This window comes from Pseudopipra pipra, chromosome 24 (genome assembly GCF_036250125.1).
Source record: "Pseudopipra pipra isolate bDixPip1 chromosome 24, bDixPip1.hap1, whole genome shotgun sequence".
Taxonomy (NCBI): domain Eukaryota; kingdom Metazoa; phylum Chordata; class Aves; order Passeriformes; family Pipridae; genus Pseudopipra; species Pseudopipra pipra.
The window spans coordinates 4,907,173-4,931,008 of NC_087572.1; positions in this window are offsets into that span (position 1 = coordinate 4,907,173).

Sequence of the window (23,836 nt, forward strand, 5' to 3'; positions counted from 1 at the left end):
TGTCTCTGCCCATGGCAGGAATTTGGATGAGCTTTGAGGTCCCTTCCAACCCAACCCAGGCTGTGACTCCCTGTTTCTTTGCAGGAACTGGCCACATTCAGTGGATGGCTGCGTGTCTCTCTGTGTATTCCAGTGACTGTAAGCACCATTCAGTGTTTCCCAATAAATCAAAAAGCCATGAATCATAATAGAACATGTTGCACAGTGTAATATTAATGATCAGCAAATTGATCAATCTATATTCCCTCCTCAGGTTCATTCACTGCTCTGACACATCAGCACCGAGGGCAAAGTCATCCCTTAGTGCTGTTGCCTCCCATCACCCCCTGGGTCTTTGAGCAATGCCTTTTGAATGTTGTTCCTGCTCCAGCCATCTGATTAATTAACAAGGAAAAACAAAAGACAGTAACTTAATTCAGAGGCAAAAGAGCTTTAAAAAATAGACTCCTATTATATTTCTATTTTTTTTTTAATTTAGTTCTTCCAGCGACTCTTCATTTTCATATTAATGTGACAGGAGAACTTCCCCGTGCTGGCACGCCACCGGGACCACCATAATTAATGAATCTAATGTGCAATGTTAAGGTTCATTTGGTTGGGAACTTAGGCAGGTTTTTAATCAAGCATGTTATAGCTAATCATTAAAAGCTAAACACGATTTGTAAAACCCCGCAGTGTTGCTCAGCTGGAAGTTGACTGAGGGCACAGAAGGTGGCTCTGAGGAACACTTTGCACCTCTGAGACCTGTCAGATCAAGCAGGGCAGCGGCAGACGACACAAACTGAGGTGATCCTCTCTCAGGGAGGGGAAGGAGCTGGGAATGGGTCGATTTTCCTAATAATAGTGGCAATTAAGGGACAAGTGTGTTAAAGTCAATTGAGTAATGGCGATATCCCCTCCCTGCCATTACCCTGAGGAGGAGCAGAGTCAGGCTGTCACATGGTGGGAATTATTGGACACTGGCATATCCAAGGCCATTGAGTTCCCAAAAAACTGCAATCCAGGCAGGGCAGAGGCTGAGCAGGGGCTGCTCTCCCCACACATAACTAGGAATGAAGCACAGAGCAGCACCAGTGCTGCTCAGACACCATGGAATGCCCTCCTAATATCACCAAGCTGAAGGGTCTGGAGTATTTTTCAGTTATAAATCCCTGAAATTCCAGAGAAAAATCCTTTAGGAACAGCTCTTCTTGGTAACTCTGAAGGAAGTCTGTGACAGGATACAAACCCATAAGCCCTAAAACCTCAAGCTGTGCTGGGACAGTTGTCACACCACAGACACAAACTGAGGTCTGGAATTCTATCTCCCTGAAAAAATCTCAGTCACGTGTGAAACCTTCAGCAAAGTGCTGATAATCCTGATAAAAATACTCCCACCCACCCCCCAATTCCAATTATCTCTTCCCCATGTTCCTGCATTGTATTACTTCAGCTTCCTTTAAGCTTACAAGGCTTTTTCCATCTTCTTTTCATGTCCTTTTCCTTTTGCTCTTTAAATAAAACCACGCTTGGCAAGCAGTATTTCCCAAGCCTCAGCAATTCCAACTGCATTCCAAGCAATAATCCTAACACAACCTGACTAAGAGCTCAGCTGGGCAGTACAGGAATAAAACACATGTCAGAAAGTGTCAATCAGAAGCAGGAGTCATTAATTAACTTCCAGCTACCCATTCCTATTAATTCCCAGAGGCTCTATCTCCGAGACACTTCTCTATGTCCATATTGGCATCTAAAATGCTTGGGAAGAGGATGATCAAAAGGGAGGCAGGGGGAGAAATTGGGAAGATTAATCAGTGTCCTCTGAATTTGAATGAATAATCAGTGGCCTGGTGGGAGCTCTGAGGTTGCCCCATCCCTGGAAGTGTCCAAGGCCAGGTTGGAGCAACCTGGGCTGGTGGAAGGTGGCCCTGCCCATGGAGGGGGTGGGACTGGATGATCTTCAAGGTCCCTTCCGACCCAAACCATTCTCTGATGCTGAAATTTATCCCATGTCTTCCCCTGAGCAACTTCTCCCTCACAGCCTCCAGTCAAACCCACGTGTTACAAAACAGAGAGGGTGGGTTTAGTGAGCTGAGGGAGGGATTTCTGGTCTCTTCAACCCAAACCATCCAGAGATTCTATTATTTTCCCTATCCAGAAGTTTGAATTCAAAACAGCCAGGCCAAGGGGGAATGGCTTCCCACTGCCAGAGGGCAGGGATAGATGGGATAATGGGAAGGAATTGTTCCCTGGGAGGGTGGGGAGGCCCTGGCCCAGGTTACCCAGAGAAGCTGTGGCTGCCCCTGGATCCCTGGAAGTGTCCAAGGCCAGGTTGGAGCCACCTGGGCTGGTGGAAGGTGTCCCTGCCCATGGCAGGGGGGGGAATGAGATGAGCTTTAATCTCCTCTCCTTTTGCAAACCTGGGAGAATTTTTCTGAAGGCCTCCAGAGCCTGGTTTTTGCCCTGCATCCCCCTATTCCCAATTCCATGCTGTGATTCCTGGCTGGCAGATGTGAAGTTCTCACTCAAAAAAGTTTTGCAATATCTGATCTTGGTTTTCTCAAGCTGCTTTCTCCTTCCCTGGCTCCTGCACATATTGTCACCCATCTGCTGGAACCTGGATGGTCTGGAGTAAAGTGCAAATTTATCTCTAAATCTGACTGAATCAGTCCCTTTTGCCACTGGAATTTCTGGGACAATTAACCAGGCATGACAGAAAACCTCTTCTTCAGCCAGACACTTCCAGTTTTAATGCTTAAAATCAGCTTTTTTTGGGTTTATATAGCAGGTAATTACGAGGGGTGAGCAATGCAGAACATCAGCATTTGGGGTTATATCAGCAGGATAAATGAGGCATATTCAACCATCAACCACAGCATTTGATCTTCCCACAGAAGAGGAAAAAAAACCATATAAAAAGAAATTACTTGCAAGCTCTTCTTAAAAGGAAAAGTCTTTTTTAAATCTTTGCTCCACCTGCTCCTAAATACACATATTCTCAAAAACCTCTTTGTGGCCCTGATTAAAATCCTTTTATTGGATCTAAAGCCCAATAACCTCCTGGATATAATTGTGTTTCATTTGAATCGTGTTTATTTTTGATTTTATTACTTTCTAATTGTATTTCTTTCTCGTCCAACTCTGAACCAAACATTTTTGGCCTCGTTTCTGGCAGAAGTGGATGAGAATTACCAAGGATTTATTTTGGGATATGACCACCCAAAGCACCTGATTTTATTAGTCCTCTGAAGAACAAAGATATTGTATATAATTCTTTAATGCTTTAAAAAGTTACAATACATTTTAAAACCCTATTTTAGAAGTAAAAACATTCGAAAAAATTACATTTTTCTACTGGATTTAAGCACCTCTCAGTGGAAAGACTGTGAGCACATGGATCTGAGTGCAAAGAAAAGCCATGGAGATACTTTATCTCTCTCTAGTTTACTTTGTGTTTTCAAGGAACCAGGAATCACTTGTTGTAAATTAGGCAAGAAGTGGTAACTTCTAAGGGATGTAACGTTTAAAGTCGTGCTTCCTCAGTCACTGTGATTATTCCACTGCCTTAGGAGTGATAAAACCCAATTTTACACGTTTTTGGGGCTTCTGTAAATGGGATCATGTCCAATCACATAATAAAAGCACAGCCTTTCCCCCCAAAAATCACGGTCTGAGTCATTTACACATCTTCTTATTTATTTTTCCCTCGTTTAGGTGGCACTCAAACCTCAGGTTTTTTCCCACTGCCAAACAAAATGTCAGGAAATCTTCCTTCCTCAGCAGGAAATTCCACAGCACTCTCTCCTCTCCCAGGAGCACACCCAGCACCTTGTTAAAATAAAAATTATCAGTGATCTACAGCGTAATTTCACCATTTTTGACACTGTGTTGAGCATCTGTTCTTTGATGTGCACTTCAGCAGTGAGAAAATTTAACATTAACATTGTCTGTAGCATTTCCAATGACTTTTGATTACGAAATGAGGGAAAATTCAGTGAACTTTGACAATCTTCCTTTGATGACAGTCATTGCTTCTGTGTTTCTGGAAGGAAAAGGTCTGATTCATGATGGGGCACAGATCAGACGGGGAATTTTTCATTTGTCCTGCCACAATGGCTGTTCCATCTCTTATTGCACAGCATCAACCTAATTAGTAATAAACCACTTTCTTTTCCTGTAATAATTTTCACAGTGAGCCCAGAAAAGGAGATGAAAACACTCAATGTCAGGAGCAGGGAAGAGAAAGACTTGAGGAATGTGAAGGTTATTTTTCTGCTCTCCTGTGGGACAAGGGGAAAAGGCAGAATTAAAAAGACTGAAGCCTTAAAAAACACCATTAAAATTGTCTGAGCTGGAGGAGCTGCTCATTTTGAGGAGCTCTTTGCTCCTCACTGACACAGGGCTGGGAATGCAGCTGGATCTCAGTGTTTGTGGGAGCTGATGGCACAGATCTAAGACAGGGGGACACTGAGGGTGGCCCAGATAATCTGATGATCTCATCTGCTTGCCTGGTCACGAATGTGCCTTCCTCCTGTGGCTTTTTAGTGTTGATTGTCCATGATTTTCCTCCCAGAGGGAGAACTGCTCAAACAGTGCAGTCAGGGAGGTGCTGGGGCTGAAAGATGAGTCTGACTCCACCCCACAGCCAAAGTCCTCAAAGACATTATCCCTCAGACAGGTTGTGTGAGGGGCAAGAATGAAGCCCTAAAAAAACACCATTAAAAACCTCTGACATGGAGAAGCTGCTTATTTGGAGGAGCTGTTTGCTCCTCACTGACACAGGGCTGGGAACGGGGCTGAATCTCTGTGTCTGTGTGAGCTGATGGCACAGACCTGAGAGGGGACACTGAGGGTGGCCCAGAGCACAGGGAAGTTCAGAGACACACCCAGTGATCTCATGGGCTTGGCTGCTCAAAAATGTGCCTCCCTCCAGTGACTTTTATTGTTCATTATCTGTGATTTTCCACCCAGAGGGAGAACTGCTCAAACAGAGCTCTCAGGAAGCTCTGGAGGATGGGCTGAGCTGTGTCTGACTTGATCCCACAGCCAGGCAGGGTCCTCAGAGACCTTGGCCCTCAGACAGGAGGAGATGTTGCAGCAAAACCAAGTTCCTGCATGAACTTGTTCCCAGCCCAAAAAGCAGGATAACATGAAAATCCAGGGAGTGCTCCCCTCCTGAACAATCAATTTATCTCAAAACACATATTAATCAAACAAAAAGAACTACCCTGCTGGACATGTGGAGATTTTGAGAGCTCTTGGCTCCAGCATCAAATCTTTAAGTGAAAAGGTTGCTGTCCTATGGGAAAGCTGAGAGCTTTGGATCTGCTCCCAAATGTTCAGAATGGAGCTGGATTCCACGTCCCCATCCCCTCCAGGTAGGATTTCCCCTCTTGTACACTGCATCTATTATAAAAAATATCCCAGATTTTGTTTAGAATCTGAAACTTTCCTGATTTTAAACTGGAAAGAGGCATTCCTAAAGCTTCTCTCTCCATATTTCACCCACTTTAGAGTCCTTTAGTCGACTTCCCTACTTAAATATAGACTAATCATTATTTTCCTGAAGGGCCTGTGAAATGCTTCTGAAAATACTAATTGCCATGTGCAATGGCATATGTCTTATGCAATCCAAAGGTTTTAAACCTCCTGAGCATAATTACTGGGAAGAATGAGGAAAAAAAAAAAAGGTTCCTTGAAACCATCAACCAGCTTTTTATCCAAGTCCCTCCTGGTGCAAATGGAGTAACTTTATTACAGTCTTTAGTTCTGATCAATGCAGAGCAAATCAGGTATCAATCAAAAATCAAAAATCTGCATTTCTTCATCCAGATGATTCCAGAGTGACACTGGCCCGTGTGGCAGAACGGAATTCAATTAGCTGCTGAATTCCTGGTGTAGGAACACACATGTTGTACCCTCACAAAACAACTCCAGTCTTGTCTCTCTGTCACTTCTGAGTGGCACTGACCCGAGATCACACCTGAGTTAGTTCCTCTTGATTATTTTAGATCACCAAGCAAAATATCTGACAGGCAACACCTGCAATCATTTACTTAATTCTGGGCAGGATGCTAAGTGCAGAAACAAGCCAGTGGTTTCATATTATTGCTGCCAGTACTGAGGTGATGAACAGGGAGCCCGAGGCCCTTCCAGGCTGAGTTCATGGCTCCAGGAGAGGCACAGCAAGGATAGATGACTTTTCGTGTGAAATCACAGGCAGGGTGTGATTTAATCAAAGGGTGGCAGATCTAAGTGCTGCTTTGGCAGTCACAGGACCCATCTGACAGCAAAATAGCAGAATCCCTGCCAAAAGGCATTTGTTGTTCATTATTATTTCGTGAGCTTGGCCATTTCACCGCTCTGAGTGGCCCAGGGATGGGAGCAATAGAAGGACCAAAGTGAGGGAGGGCAAAATGTGAAGATGCTTTCAAAAGCTGCATCAGTGACACACACACTGAAGGTCACAAAGCCCAGGTTGAAGCCCAGGGCCTTTGTGCCACCTCAACCTTTTTCTTGTGCTGGTCAGAGACAGCCCCTTTTGTCTCCATGTGCTACATGTGCCATGATGAACCTCTCTGTGATGCCTTTTCACTGCAAAGGTGTGTGGTCTCCTCAGGGCTTTGATAAGGTCTGCAAGGGGTCAGAGGAGCAGAGTGAATGCCCCAAGAGAGCAGCTCTGACCACTGCATTTAGAGAAGAAAAGGTGGATTTGGTCATTAAAAATAGCTCACTTTTCCTACTCCCACCCACATTTAATGCCTTTTATAGCTATTCTGTTGATTATTCTGAACTGATGTAATTTTGGTCCTGCCTATTAAGCAACAATCACGTCCAGATATCTTGAAAGCTGCTGTTTTACAGAACCATTGCCCATTGTCACCAGGAGTTAAAGGTACTGAGAAGGACACCTGAACCTGCAAATGGCTCATCATCTTCTCTTGCCAGGCCCAACATGCAAATCCAGAACAGAAGAGCTTGAGGGTACAAACAAGGTGATCCCTGAAATCTCTGCTGCCCTGACACCCATGGAAGCAGTTGGATGCAGACATGGAACTAACAGGAGATGGCTGGAGAAGCCAAGAGGAGGGAATCAATATTTGTGAGTAGTCCTGCATTTGTTATGACCCTTGTTTTGTCTCCATCTTCCCTTCAGCACCTCTGTCACAGAAAAACCCTCCCAGGATGCTCAAGATTGTCTTTGAACTCGCTTGGTGTCAGCAGGAAATGCGAGTGAGCTCCTCAGTTCTCTCCAAGGTCTGAGGAAGTTTATTGCAAAATTCTCCTTAATATAAATGGTTTATTGCTCTCTTTCTTCCATAATGCTCCCTTTTAATTTTGATTTTGAAAATCTTTTAGTCATTTCAAAAGCAGACCCATTAACCTCTCCTTATCAGGTTGTTCACTTTAACCTCCCTGCTGCAGGTCAGAACTTAGGGAAGGTTTAGATCTCCTCTCTGGGAAGCTTAGCCTGTATCTACAACCAGGGGGGCAAAAATGACAGCTTGAACTGCTGCTCTTGTTCCTGGATGAACCAGCCTGGAGAAGCTGACAGCCCTGGGGGTTTGCTGGAGGCTAGGGGGGAATTCAGGAAAAGGATCCCAGTTTGGCAGAGCAGAGCCAGAGGAGAGGAAGCAGCGCACAGAGGGGACCTGCTCACTGGGAAAGAGGTGTGAGGTGACCCAATATCCACAAACTTCATGGTTTCAGAGAGATCCATTATGCAGTCTGTAGTTTAGAGTAGGACTAAGGCAGAAGTCCCAGAAAATTTCATTGAGAATTCACAGAATCACAGAATATGCTAAGCTGGAAGGGAGGAACAAGGGCCATCCAGTCCAACCCTCAGCCCTGCACAGGCCCAACCCCAAGAGTCACCCCCTGTGCCCCAGAGGATCAGCCAAACCCTCCTGCAGCTCTGGCAGCCTTGGGGCTGTGCCCACTGCCCTGGGGAGCCTGGGCAGTGCCCAACCAGCCTCTGGGGGAAGAACCTTTGCCTGAGATCCACCCTGAGCCTGCCCTGACACAGCTCCAGCCGTTCCCTGGCTGCTGTCCCTGCTCCCCCAGAGCAGAGCTCAGTCCCTGCCCCTCCTCTGCCCCTGCCCAGGAATTGGAACTGCACTGAGGTCTCCCCTCAGTCTCCTCTGCTCCAGGCTGACTTATTCCCCTGGGTTTTTTATTTAGAAGATTTGGGTAAAATTTTAGTTGATCTACAAGACTGTGACGAACAGAAGGTCCCAGTGAGAGGAGTTAGAGCTGCAGATCTTTCAGACCATTCTCATAACCTGTCGTCACAACTGAGTGGTCAGACCAGGTCCTGTGGGACTGGGAAGAAAACCAGAGTTCTCTAAAAACTAAAGAAACCCAGCCAGAGTGAGGACAGTTGTCAGCAGAAAATGGAGAGGAAAAAAAAGGCATATTTATGCCTAAGAGCAAACCCACAGCACAGGAAGCCCACAAGTGGCCACCAGCTGAAGGACATGAGCTCTGGTCTCATCTTCTCACAAAACTGTTGGCCCAGGGCCCTAAAGCCCAGCCTGCAGCTCCCTGTCCCTCCCAGCAGATCCCTCACTCCACGCAGGCTCCACAGTTGGAAGCACGAAGTGTCAGGATTCGCTTGAACGGGGGTGTCTCCACCTGACAATCCATAATTGAGTTTGGCTGTTTGATTTTATTTCAGCTCCATTTGGCAGTTCTGTTCCTCCTCTAAGTGTCCACGGGTCCAACGGTCCAGCACAGACTCAAATGAGAAGGTTTTCCACCCTCAAAATCCCGCAGATCAATCAGTTCCTCTCCGGGGTGATTCGTGGCTCTTCTCCAGCTCTACCTCCCTGACAAAACCCGTGGGTTAACTACATATTTTTCCAAGATTACATCCTTCTTTTGGCAGAGTGGTCTCAGCCATCCTCTGGTTCACAGCACAGATCATTATTTTCAGCTCCTTTTTCATTTTTTTTAGCTTGATGGGTAAAGAGTTTTGATGGCCCCTGCAAACTTGCCATTACAGAAGGCTGCCCATGAATCTATTCAATGACTCTGTGCATCCAGAGAATTTTTGATGACATTTTCCCCCCTCTTGCTTTACGTGATTGACACTGCAGTGATGCCTTTTGGAAATGCAACACGAGTAGAGCTGATTTTCAGGCTTGGTTGGAAAAATCTGTGTAGTTAGCTGGATTTTTTAAAAATATAATTTTCAGCGTTTTATTATCTCGCAATTAACGTGGAAAATTTCTTTTGAAGGGCTTTGGTCTGGAATGCAGTTTAAATAAGAAGATAATTCTTCTAAATACTGCAGAAAGAGCCTCTGTAGAGGAGTTAGAGGAAGAAGAAGAAAAGGTCAGATTAATGCTGGGTCTGCAATCAGTGGAAGTGGTCCCTTGAAGACTGAATTACTAAGGGTCCTTTAACATGTAATGATATCAAATTATTTCACAAAATCTTTGTGCCACCTCATCCTTTTTCTTGTGCTGGTCAGAGACAGCCCCTTTTGTCTCCATGTGCTACATGTGCCATGATGAACCTCTCTGTGACACCTTTTCACTGTGTTTCAATACATTCTATGTCCAGCCTTTTAGTACCTGAATAGCAAAAGAAAAGTGACCTTTTATTTAGGATTTGTCACGTCCAGCAGCTCAGCTGGAACAGGCCCTGATGGCCAGAAATCCTGCTCAAAGCACCCCTGGTCATGCCCAGATTAACATGGTGCATCCAGGACAATTCTGACCGGCTGAACAGAGCGTGGGCTGATTGATTCCATGATCCACGACCCGAAATGTGGGAGATTTACCTCCAGCATTTAATGTGTGAGCTCACAGCCACCAGGGGAGAGGACACAGGTGCTTCTAGAACAGCCACTGGAGAGAAGAAATAACTCACCTCCATTTGCTTCTCAAAAGATTCCGTCAGGATTTTACCCCAGGGAACGGCTGGAGCTGTGCCAGGGCAGGCTCAGGGTGGATCTCAGGCAAAGGTTCTTCCCCCAGAGGCTGGTTGGGCACTGCCCAGGCTCCCCAGGGCAGTGGGCACAGCCCCAAGGCTGCCAGAGCTGCAGGAGGGTTTGGCTGATCCTCTGGGGCACAGGGGGTGACTCTTGGGGCTGGGCCTGTGCAGGGCTGAGGTTGGACTCCATCATCCTTGGGGGTCCCTTCCAGCTCAGCCCCTACTGGGATTTTCCCAGTGATCCTGTTGCTTCAATTGTCCCTCTTTTCCCCCTTCTTTCTTCAGTGCCCATGGGGTGAAGGTGATGGAGGGCAGTCTGGGTTCCTGGGGGTGTCCTCCCCAGGCACATAACCCCCCTCTCCCTTTCTGTCTCTGGGGTTTGTCCTGTGGCTGTGGCAGGAGCTGTTGTTTTATGCTCACAGAATTCAGGCATCCAAGAGATACAAGAACCAAGATGGTTTTGATTGACTTTGGTTATTGTGATGAACAGAATAAAGAAGCTCTGCAGGATGGGGGAATGCAAACCAGTGGGACAAAAAGGCCAAGAAGAGAACCCACCTCTGACCACCCTTCCCCACGAAACCCCTCAGTGTCACTCTGAGAGCTACCAAACCTGACTTTTAACTTGGCTCTCAGAATTCATGTTCCTGCCCTCTTGGGTTTCCATATTTTTAGGTTTTTTACACAGTTTAAAAGTTCTGTAAATGGGGATAAAATGGTTTGTGTTGGAAGGGACATTAAAGCCCATCCAGTTCCACTCCCTGCCATGGGCAGGGACACCTTCCACTAGCCCTTGTTGCTCCAAGGATGGGAATACTGGTTTACCAAGGTTTCAGGCAGGTTTGAGGTGGTTTGATTTTTGTTCTTGTTGCATATGAACCACGTCCAGGACATATTATTATTGTCTGAGTCAAACTTCAGAGAGATATAAATAGGGTTTGCTCTAACTACAGCATGATACATGGAAAATAAAACATGAGATTTTTCTACTATCTCCTGCTCTCACCTACAATGACAGGAGCAATTAAATATGGAAAGGGGTTTTTTCACCTCTCTCCTGCTTATTTAATTCCCAGCTTTTCTCATATTAGCTCAGCTGTGGATCATTTCTTTTATAAACAGTATCTTCTCATAAAAAAGCATCCCTAAGAACACCTTTCCTCAAGAACAAGAACATTTTAAGAGCAGGAAGATATGCTGTTCACCCCAAGACCCATTTTATTTGCAGCCACACTGTGCTGGGTTGTTACACTCCCACAAACTGTGCTGCCACCACAAACTGGGGCCAATTTCTTTGATTTTGCTCCAGGGTGGAGTGGAGTTGGGGAAGAGTAAAGTGGATTTGACAAACTGTGTTCTTAATTAATTTACATCCAATTAGGATTAATTAATTGCTGACTGAAGTATCACCCCATGTAATTATGTATGAACATAAATAATCCTTATGCACCAAACGAGGCGGGGGTTGCAGAGTGGAGACACCACAATCCCACAGGTTGTGCTAGGAGGGGAAGGCAGGGCAGGGAAGGACCTCCAGGTGCAGGTGGGTTGGTTTTCATTCCCCCAGCACATCCCTGATAGAGAATCCCAGAATCTTTGATGTTGGAAAGGACCTTCCAGCCCATGGAATCACTCCTGTGCCCCATCCCTGCCTTGTCCCCCAGCCCGGAGCACTGAGTTTTATTTTCCTCCAGGAGTGGGGACTCCAAACCTCCCTGGGCAGCCCCTGCCAAGGCCTGACCACTCCTTCCATGGAGAAATTCCTCCTGATGTCCAACCTGCCTGTCCCCTGGCACAGCTGAGGCCGTTCCCTCTCCTCCTGTCCCTTGTTCCCTGGGAGCAGAGCCCGACCCCCCCCGGCTCCCCCCTCCTGTCAGGGGGTTGCAGAGCCAGAAGGTCCCCCCTGAGCCTCCTTTTCTCCAGGCTGAGCCCCCCCAGCTCCCTCAGCTGCTCTTTTTCCTACAGCCCATTCCCCAGCTCACTGGACAGGCTCCAGCCTCTCAACGTCCTTCCAAAATTGAGGGCCCAGAACTGGGCACAGCCCTCGTGGTGTGATCTCACAGGGGGACAATCCCTGCCCTGGCCCTGCTGCCACACCAGTGCTGGCACAGCCGAAGTGCCCTTGGCCCCTCTCCCCCCTGGGCACAGCCAGTCTCCTGTTCAAGCTGTGTCACCAGCACCTCCAAGTCCTTTCCCGAGTGGCCCTTTCCAGCCCCTCTTCCCCAGCCTGGGGCTGCAGGGGGTTGTTGTGACCCTGGAGCAGGACCTGGCCAGCTCAGAACACCAAATAACACAGACTGGGATCCCCGAGTGCTCCTCCATCCTCCTGCATCCCCACGAGGTGCTCTGCAGATGTTGGGTAAACCCACATGGAAGAGGTGGCACTGCCCTGACCCACCTGCTGCTGCCACGGGGGGACACAGACCCAAGTCCTGTGACCCTCCCAACCAAGGCTCTACTCACTGATCACATCATCATCTTGGGGTTGAAAACTTGGGGGTGATCAGACAACACTCAGGTGACCATTTTGTGACAACTCCCATTTTGTGGCCCAACCTAAACCTGAGTCTGGTCTTACTGACTTTGCCCCTTTGAGGTGTGTGCAGGTTTTTCCCACTGCAAGTTGTGGTATAAAAGTGCAGCCAGAGGAGTTAATCTTTTTTTTCTTCATTTTTTTTTTTAATGTGGCAACAAACACGTAAGTAAAATTTAATTTAAAATGGACAGAATGTCTATCCCACAGAGCAAGAGCAGGTCATTGTGGTGCCAGTCTGAAGCAGAGATGTTAAGGAAAATACACAAACACAGAACTAGGAAAATAGAAACACAAAAAAAAGGGAAAATAAAGGGAAAATAAGTGGAAAATAAAGGGAAAATCAAAGGAAAATAACGTCAAAATAAAGGGAAAATGAAAGGAGAATAAAAGTAAAAAATTAAGAAGGAAAAAACCACCACCATAGGATGGTTCCCCACAGAGTTTTAGTTCTTTGCTCTCCAGTTCAGTGGTAGACACACTCTGTTCCACTGAGCAAATTCAGTGTGACACTCCCAGAGAAGTCGTTCATGAAAAATTGGGAGATTTTTGTCTGGTTGTATAAATGGATTAGCCAAAGTGACACTGTGCAGGAGACAGAAACATCTGAAGGAGAACAAAATAACCTCTTTCTTACAAGGTCTAGATTTCACCTTAAATTCAAATGCCAATTGGAAGTGGCATTGATGGTAATGGATTTTGGGAGATGTTAAATGAAAAAGCACAGGTGGGATAAATAATCTGGAAGTGCTGGTGGTGTCAATAGAGTGGAAGGAAAAGGCAGGAGCTGTGAGATCAGCGGGATTGCACTGGGTGCACAGAAGCTGAAATCTTCTTTTTAATATGCCAAAAATGTGACTTTGAGTCGTGCTTCAAGTGGTTGTTAAAAGACGACCCACAGCTAAACTTATTTGAGGTGTTAGAAAGCTAAATCTGACCAGTTTGAGCAGGAATTCCTCGGTGGATCCTGGTCAACAACCAAATTGACTTCAGGTTTCTAAATGTGGTGTCGGGGAGGTTAATCTTCTGTGTCTGTGCAGGGCCAGGGGTGGGACTGGATGAGCCTTGTGGGTCCCTTCCAACTCAGGGTATTCTATATTTTTATGAGTCTTTCTCTCCAGCCTCACTCATTCCCAGTTTTCCCAACAGCCTCTGCCTGTCTATGCTCTAAAATCTGTGGAAGGACCTCCCTTGGCTGTGTGGGGACAGGATGAATTCCAGTCTGCTCTGCTCCTCCCAAACTCACCAAACAGCACCAGGCACTCTGCTCAGCACTGAGATCCACCAGCGAGGAGTAATGCCTGATTCTGAAGACCTTCTTCTGTGAACACTGGGTTCTATGGAAAGGAAAAAAAATACAGCTTGAAATGTGTTTGTATCAAAGTGTTGTGAAGAGCTCTGCTGGAGAACGAGCAATCTGCGCAGGCCCAGCTCTTCTGAAGGCACTCAGTGACCATCTAATCTCTCTGTTTCATCTTAATGCCTCCCTAATGCTTGTTTAAACAGATCTAAAATTACCTGGAGCTCTCAGACAGAAGAGGATGTCGTTCTGTTCTGTCTGGGTAAATAAGCACTTGAAGCAGAGGAGAAGGGAGTGCAGTGAGATCCCCTGTAGCTTCACCTGAATTAACCACAAGTAGTGCCTGAGTACATTATTTATTGTGCTTCAGCTGCCTCTTCACCTCTCTTTGGCTCCATTTCCTTCTTTCATGGCTGGCGGGGTCACCCTCACTCACATCCCTGCTTGCACCTGCATTTCAGCCCCAGAACATCTCCAAAGTCCCTGCTGGGAGGTGGGCTTGGGAGCTTTGTTATCCTCCTGATTTGGGGCTTGAGCCTCGCTGCTGGAAACCCCTTCGGGGAGTCAGCCCGTGCCTCTCCAAAGCCATCCATCCCCCAGCAGGAGCGGAGCGAGGGCTTCCCAGGAGTGCAGGCACAGCTGACTGCTGCCACCCCAAGGCTGAACACATCCCTGATCCAAAGGAGCCCATATCATTCCCTAACAAGGAGGAAAAAAGGTGAAGGAACGCACAAATGTCTCTCAACACTCATCTCTTTATGAAACCTTTCCTTCAAAAACCTTCCAAAGCCCAGAGGCAAGTCCAGCCTGACCCTTGTCCTGGATGAGCCTGAAGAGCTCACACACATCAGACTGTTGGCCCTGGCACAGAAGACATTTAGGGGAATGATTCCTTCCCATACATCAGCCAAGTGCCAGGCCTAAGGTGGGAATCCATGTCCAAAATGCTCATATGATCTGGGAAATGTGAGGATGGAAAATAGAAAACTTCCTTCCTTGGTTGCTCAGCTCTCTGACAGCATGGACCACAGCTCTCAAATATCTTTTATTTCCTTTATTTTTCACTCCTTTCCCTCATTTCACTCTTTCCCATGGCTTTAAAGGCGTGGGGGAATTCTCTGAGGGTACCATATCCCAGGAATTCATCTCTCCTCACGATGGAAGCCTCTCCAGGATCCACAGGGACAGTTTTCCTGAAATACAGACCTGTCTCAAAAGGACTGTTGTAATGAAAGTGCAGTTCTTCCTTTCCTTCCCTGACCCCACCTGGTCGTTCAAAATGGGGTTCACTGTCCCTTTTTGTGGGCAGTTACTGCAACTGCAATGGGAGGGTTGGAGGAATGGCTCATATCCCTTTGTGGAACAGGAACACACCTTACAACAGGTTGTAGGATGGGTCTGTCCCTCTCCACTCTGCAGAAGGTGCTGTCAGAGTGACCAGAGGGCAGGATTTGTTTTCAACCATGGAATTAGATCCCAGGCAAAAAGTGACTGGACAGGGGAAAGGGCCTCAAGCTGGGCCAGGGGAGGGTCAGGCTGGACATCAGCAGGAATTTCTCCCTGGAAAGGGTGGCCAGGCACTGGCAGGGGCTGCCCAGGGAGGTGGTGGAGGTGCCCAAGGAAGGCCTGGACCTGTCACTCAGTTCTCTGGGCTGGGGGACAAGGTGGGCATCGGGCACAGGGGGACTCAATGACCTTGGAGAGCTTTTCCAACCTTAATAATCCTGTGATTCTGTTAACTGAACACCCCTGGGTGCCTCTTTTGACTTTTATCTTCTTTGCCCAAACGAACGTCCCGAAGCAGCCCCGGGGTTTGTTTCCTCAGCCCACACAGAGTTAACTCCAGCCTTGTTCTGCACTAAATCATGCAGCATATGGAGACAAAATTCCAAACCATCTGGATTATCATTAGCCATCAGGTGTTGTGCTCATTACACCTGTTATAAAGAAGAAGGATAATTAAATGGGGGGAATTACATTCCACTCAGAGCTTTGCTGCATTTTATCAGGACATTCTTGTCCCTTTTTGGCGAAATGACCAAAGCACTTCTGGGCAATATGCAAAATAAAAACCTTTTGCATGAGGCAGAAATAAAGATGAGTGAACCTTCTTAGCCTGAGCAGATGTTTTTCATTAGGAAATAATTTTTCAAAAGGCAGAGAGACTCATATTCATAATTTTCAGAGCAGCTTCCTTCACTTTGGAGGGTAACTAGACTCAATTTAGTTGCAAATGGGCTGCACGGTCCTGGGAACAAGGGAAGGAAAAGCAATGAGAACATGTGCTGTGGTTTTAATCAAAAACCTTTCCCAAAATAAAGGAGTTGTGTTCTATTTTCCCCGGAACAATTGTTGGTTTCTGATTTAACTTCATAGCTGCTGGGTCTGTATCTTGGGAGACAAAGAGCATTTAAGGGTGCAGGAAGAACAGCTTCCTCCCTCGTGGCAGTGATTTTCTTCTCATCCCAAGGAAAAACTTATTTCTGTGGGATATGGTTGCCTGACTGCAAATTCTTATTAAAAAAAAGCCAAATTCCCTAAAATTCTCCACTGCATGATGCATATCCAGCAAATCCTGGAGGTGGTAGGGGTGAAGGAGATTAGGATTTCCTCTAGAAGGACTCATTAATTAATATTTGATCATACTAATTAATTAATAATTTATCCAGCACAACTAACATCTGGTGGATGTGCAACACTAACACCAGGGAATTTGGGATCTGTTTTCAGAGCTGAGCCTCGTCAACAGACTTGTCCCACAGGAAGACATCACGGAATTTTGGTGCCAAACCCCCTCTTTTCAGGTTTCTTTGGGCACCAGGAAATGGGGAGGCACAACTGCATTATCCATAGGTGGCTCCTGTGCTCCCAGAGGAGGCTGGAATCACACAGGTGTGGAATCACAAAAGATGGAATCACACATGTGTGGAATCACACACGATGGAATCACACATGTGTGGAATCACACACGATGGAATCACACATGTGTGGAATCACACAGTTATGAAATCACAGAGGATGGAATCACACATATATGGAATCACACATATATGGAATGGCACATTTGGAATCACACAGTTATGGAATCACAAAAGATGGAATCACACAAGTATGGAATGATACATATATGGAATGGCACATATGGAATCTCAAACACATGGAATGACACACATATGGAATGACACACATGGAATCACACATATATGGAATAGCACACGTATGGAATCATGCACATGTGGAGTAACACACATGGAATCACACACACGAGACCACACACATGGAATCACACAAGTATGGAATGACACACATGGAATCACACACACATGGAATCACACACACGAGACCACACACATGGAATCACACAAGTATGGAATGACACACATGGAATCACACACGTGGAATGACACACAGGTATGGAATCACACACATATGGTATCACACACATGTGGGATCACACACATGAAATCACACACATGGAATGACATGTGGAATCACACATAGGTATGGAGTCACACACACATGAAATGACACACATGTGGAATGACACACACATGGAATGACACATATATGGAATGGCACATGTTTGGAATCTCACACACATGGAATGACACATGTATGGGATCACATGCATATGTGGAATAACACACATGGAATCATGCAGGTATGGAATCACACACACGTGGAATCACACACATGGAATCACACATAGGTGTGGAATCACAAACACATGGAATCACACACATGGAATCACACATAGGTGTGGAATCACACACACATGGAATCACACATGGAATCACACACACATGGAATCACACACACATGGAATCACACATATGGAATCACACACACATGGAATCACACATAGGTATGGAATCACACACACGTGGAATCACACACATGGAATCACACATAGGTGTGGAATCACAACACATGGAATCACACATATGGAATCACACACACATGGAATCACACATATGGAATCACACACACATGGAATCACACATAGGTGTGGAATCACACACACATGGAATCACACACACGTGGAATCACACACATGGAATCACACAGGTGTGGAATCACACACATATGGTATCACACACACGTGGGATCACACATATGAAATCACACACATGGAATGACACATATTTAATCACACACAGGTATGGAATCACACACACATGGAATGACACACGTGTGGAATGACACACAGGTATGGAATCACACACACATGGAATCAAACACACATGGGATCACACCCATGGGATCACAACCTCAGTGTCCTTTTTTCCCTGCCTCTGCTTAACCCCAGCAGTGCCAGGCCAGGGGCTTTTCTCCCCCTTGTGCAGCTCCTTATCCATCAAAATCCAACCTAAACAAACCAGAGGTCCGAGGTGAAGTCAGGGAAGGAGGTTTTGATGGAAAGGATTAAACTAAGGCAGTGCTGGAGAGCCCCAGGCTGGGTGCTTGTGCTTTTTATTTCCTAAAGCCAAGGCCTGTGTGACCTGCATCCACAACAAGGACTTCAAGAAAATCAAATTCCCCACCTGTTCTTGGCTGGAGCTGTCCAAGGCTCACTGGGTGGACTTTAAGGGATGGCTCCTCCTTCCTCATCCTTAAAATCATGTGCTTTTACCTCCACTGAAAACCAATTCCACCCAGTAACAATGGCTTGCTTTTAAATTAACAAGCTGTAGCCCCTGGGGGCCTCTGGGGAACTCCTGCCCAGCTGGGAGTGAATAACAGGTCTCCCACTGACTTCCAGGAGCCAGAATTTCACTTGAGAGCATTTTCAGGGCATTTTTAAAATGCAAACCAACAGAGACAGGCAGGATTTGATCCCTGCTGTAGTTCCAGTCCCATCTTCTCCGCATGGTTTATCTATTCCAATGGAAAATGAGAATAATCCACCCTACTATTAAAGTCTTTTTCTGTAGGATGAGCTTCTTCACCCTTAAGCTGGTACAGCAGCCATACAGAAATACAAGGATGCTCTTCATATTTGTAATAAATTGTTATTGTTCAAGACAAACACACTTCTTGGACATCCAGACAATAATTCCAAATATCAATGGAACTTTACATTTAAAGATATTGCACTGGCTGTTTATTGTTTTAATTTTGTGCTTTTTTTTCTTGGATTTTCCAAGGTTTTTTATACAATTTCAGAGGTTTCCTCTCTTTCCTTACATTACTCTCAGCACACAGAGACACAGTTCAGGATGTTCTGGGTGTTTACTCTCCATGGGTGGGTTCCATCTCAACAGTATTTTATTCACAAACGAAAATGTGTGTTAAAGAAAAGAGACCTCGATTTTCTAAAGCCAACAAGGAGGTAATTATTGGGAAACGGAAAAAACGAAGCTTTATGCATTTGCTGAGTCTCCCCAAATCTATAAGGAGTGTTTGGCTGCTTAATCAACCCATGGGGACCTGCCAGGTCAGTAAAAATGGGGCAGAAACCTCAAGAGAAAATGCTCCTTATTGACATTTCTGGGTCTGGTGCAAGAACAGAGTTGCATAAAGAGGGAAAAAAAAGAATATCCCAACATTTCCCACCACTGCTGAAGTTTCCTTTAAATCTCTCCCCAGATCCAATCTTCAAACTTCCCAAAAATCTGAGGTATTTAAATCACATCATTATATATTTAACTCTCCTGCCACGCGTGAGAAAAACAACCAAAGCTGCTCTTCCAACTCTTGGGGCCCTTCTTGGGGATGAACACAAAGCAGAAATGTCTCATCAAGAGTTTGAGTCTCATCCCAGCTCTGGGAATATGAGATAACTCCTCCAGCCTGAGCAGAGAGTTCTTTCTGTTTTCACGAGGACTCCTGAGCCTAATTAGGAAAATCCACAGCAGAGGGTTTGGGTGGGAAGAAGATGCTGGTGGTGCCTGGTGGTACCTGAGCCCAGTCCTGGTGCCAGGCAGGGTCACTTTGACCCCTCTCCACACCTGGATCACATCCCTGCCCATGTTCACAGCTACAATCCAGGAATTTTCCATTTTTTCCATAAATACAAAAATAAATACACACGTACACATTGCAGGTCCTAGAAAATGTTTCATTTCGAGTCACTTTTCTCCCTGTTTCTAAATTTCCCTCCTTTGTTTCCTACTTCTGTCACTGCCTCCTTATCCCAATCCACAACCAGTTCTTTCTGTCCCAACTTCCTCTTATCTTTTCTGGGAATTATTGAAAAGTCTGGGTTACCTGTGAGTTAATTTGCAAAGAGGAAGCTGTGAGTGAACCAACCTCAGCCTGACCAGCAGCAGGACAACAGAGAGCACTTCTCACCACCAAGGGCTTCCAAGTCCCTGTTCCAGCCCCCAAGGAACCTCCCTGCCAGCTGTTATTTCTGCACATCCACATCCCTTCCAAACCCTTGCAATGCTTCCCTCAGCCCCTCCTGACCTGCCTCCCCTGGCCCTGAAGTCCACCCTGCTTCCCAGTGACATTTCTTACTGATTTTTAAAAAACTTCTCCTTGCCCACACTGCAGCTCTGGAACTTCTTCATCCTGTGCTTTCTTTTTGTGCTGCCAGGGTGTTCTTGAGGTACATCCTTTCTAATTTATAAGTTTGTCCTACCAAAAAAAAAAAAATCAAATCAAATAAAATCAAATTGGACACATTTGTAGCTGGATGTGTCAGTATTTATGCCTCACTGTTGGCAGCACCTCCATTGCTGTTCAATGGTTTGAATCTCTTCAGAAATGTGTAATAGAATTCCATTTTTAATCAGGTTGAAGCTGCAAAGCGTCCGAGGACATCACTGACCAAAAGCCCCCCGAGAAGTATTTATGTTGTTGTAGCACCAGGATGATCCATCAAGAACTGGATGTTAATAATGGCATTTAATTTGAAAATGGAGCTTTGCTTTTATGTTTTTTCTATGCACTTTCTGCGAGCAGGGAAGGCTAATTAGCTCCTCTGAGGAGAGGACATAATGCAGAGCAGGGATTTGAGCCTCACTCCGAGCTTTGTTCGCTGTCTGGCAGAACTGAACCATATCTACATCTTCATACAGACAGAAGAGACATCAGCTGGCACCCAGGGCTTGTGACACCCAGCCCCAGCTCTGCCCCTGGGAGCTTCAACCCACACCAGCTCAACCCTTCTTAGCAGCAGAACCAGGGAGAGGGGACAGGCAGCACCTTTTTTTGGTAGGGAATTAAATACGACACCTACTGTGTTCATATTGACTCCAGTGCTGGTCTTTGAGCCCAATTCTTAAAGGATATTTCATTTATTTGTTCTCCCTCTTTGGCTGTTCTACGTGGACACGTCCAACAGGGGCTCACATTTCATTCTGGTTGTCACCAGTGTGGGCTTTTAGGGTGACATCCCGCTGCCCCTCCTGGTTTGGAGGGGCTAAGGGGTCATCTCACAATCAGAGAATATCCTGAGCTGGAAGGGACCCCCAAGGATCATCCATCAAACCCCAACAATCCCATCCTGTTCCTCAGAGTGTTGTCCAAACCCTCCTGCAGCTCTGGCAGCCTTGGGGCTGTGCCCACTGCCCTGGGGAGCCTGGGCAGTGCCAACCAGCCTCTGGGGGAAGAACCTTTGCCTGAGATCCACCCTGAGCCTGCCCTGACACAGCTCCAGCCGTTCCCTGGCTGCTGTCCCTGCTCCCTCAGAGCAGAGATTTGAGCTGCCCCTCTGCTTCTCCCTTGACTCTTTTCTGTAGGACTGTAGCATCCAGTCATTCCAAACAAAAGATGATTAAAGGGCAAGAAAATCACAGAACCACAGAAAAGACCTTTGAGATCATCAAGTCCAACCAATGGCCCAACATCACCTTGTCAAGCAGAAGGTACCAAGTATTGTTGTGAGCACCAGGGGACCAAAAGCCCAGGCCAGGCACCTGCTGGCACAGAAAATTTCAATTCCACATCAGAGAAGTCTTCTTGAATCATGACCTAAGCTGGGCTGTGCCCTGAGACCACAATTCTGGCTCCTCCTGCCTGCCCTGCCATTCCCTTCCCCCTTTTTCCATGCTCTCTGCTGTCCAGAGGAACTTTTCTGTCCTGGACCCATCTTGGTGACAAGGAAACAGCAAACCCTTGCTCTCCAGGGAGTGACAGGGAGAGGAGTCATCCATGCAACTCTGAACTCCCTGGAAAAGGTTAGTGGCATAAAACCTGTAAAATCCCATGGGCACCTTTGCTGTGGAGTGGGAGAGTGGCTGTGGCAGTGATTGAAGAGACCCCTCAGAGCCCCCCAGGGGGGGATCTGCTTCTGGAGTGGGACATGGAGAGAGACAAAGTTTCCCACTGCATTGAAATCCTCGGGGAACTTGGGAAACACCCTGTATTCCACGGAGAGAGTGATGGCTCTGGCAGCAAACTGCCAGTGGAGGTTGGGAAATCCAACCCCAGGTGGGTCTTTGCTGGGAGGCAGAGCCTTCAATGCTCTTCAAAAGGGCACGTGGGGATCTGACTTGAGCTGACTGAAAATTCCATGCCTAAGACTGACCTACCCATCCTTTGCTCCTCTGATAGTAAGGGAGAGAAAAGCAAGGCATGTCTTCCAAAAACATGCTCAGCCAGGGCTGGAGAATCACCTGGATGTCTTTGTTTCTCTCCACTGAATATGAAAAGGGTCTGGAAAGCAGGTTCATGGCTCTTATTTGCCTTTCAGGTACTAAAGCAGTGAGATGCTTCCTCCTTAAGTCTGGTCACTCTCTGCCAGGCTGCAAACCTGCCTTCCAGCACTATCTGTGCTATCAGACCTGTTCCCTCCGTGCTCCAGAGCTCCAGGTTTCCATGGCAAGCTGGTGTTCATTCCCTCAGGCTCAGCACAGTGTGGACCAACTCATTACACCCATGAGGGTCTGGTGGAAGGTGTCCCTGCCCACGGCAGGGGGATGGAACTGGAGGGGCTTTAAGGTCCCTCCCAGCCCAACCCAGTCTGTAATTCCATGATTCTGTGAGGACAGTGCTTTGAAATAACAAGCTGAAAGGCTCAGCCCCAGACCCAAGAAGCAGCTTTATCCCAAATTCAGAAGTCTCCATGGAAAGCACTTCTCTGCCCAAGTAGAGAGTGAGGTCCACACGTCCCATGTAACATTTTGGGGACACCTCCTTCAAACACTGACATTTCCTCTCCAACTCCAAACCTTCCTAAGCTGCTTTTGCTTCTCTAGTGAGGAGAAAGGGATTAGCTGTCAGCTGGAGTAATGAATGCTCCCAAGGTTTTGTGTAGCTGCAGCAGCAGGAGACAGCAAAGCTGGATTAAAAAATCCTTGCAATTTGGATTTCAGCTCCTTTTAGACTGAGAGAGATAAATAAGAAGTAGCATCTCAACAAAAGTGAGCTGCTAAAACCACACGGTGTGAATTGGCTCCTGGAAAATCTGCTCTAAGGACAGTTACACTCTCACAATAATATTACAATTAATGGGGCCAAGGCTCCTGGAAAAACTCTGACAGGGAGATAGGGACTGAGAGACCCCTTGTATCTCAAAGCCTTTGTATGAATATATTTGGGGGAAAAAAGCAAAGGCAGGGCGTGCATCACGTGTACAACCTGTGTGCACGTGCTTGGGCTGCGCTTGGGGATGTTCCCGTGTCCACCTGTGCAGTGGGATGAGTGGAAAATGGGAGGGAATTGTGTCATGGGGTGACTCCTCCTGGCCCAGAACCCCAGGAGCTCTCACACCATCCCAGCCAGGTGGTTGTGTCACCTGCAGACTTCACTCACTCCCTACTCCTCCTTTCCCAGGCTTTTATCGCCTCCTCCACAAAAGTTTGCTTTATGATTCCCTTGGATCTTCCTGCTTTCAGACTGTGCCTGGGATTTCTTGCCCACAGAAGGAATCCCTTCCCTCCCTGGGCCTGCCCTTGGAGTGTTAAGGCTGTTTCTGCTTTGCTTTCTCTTCTCAAAGCTACACAGCCCAATTATTTCCTTCTGCACCTAAGCCACTGTTCCCCAGAACTCTTGATCGTGTGTCATCAGTCTCCTCCGAAGTTTCCTCATTAAATTGGTCTCCCCCAGCCTTGTTCAGTGCCTCAAACTTGGACCCAGATGGAGCTGGAGTCTCCCAGTGCTCAGGCAGGGATGTTTCTGGGAGGCTGGAACAGGGA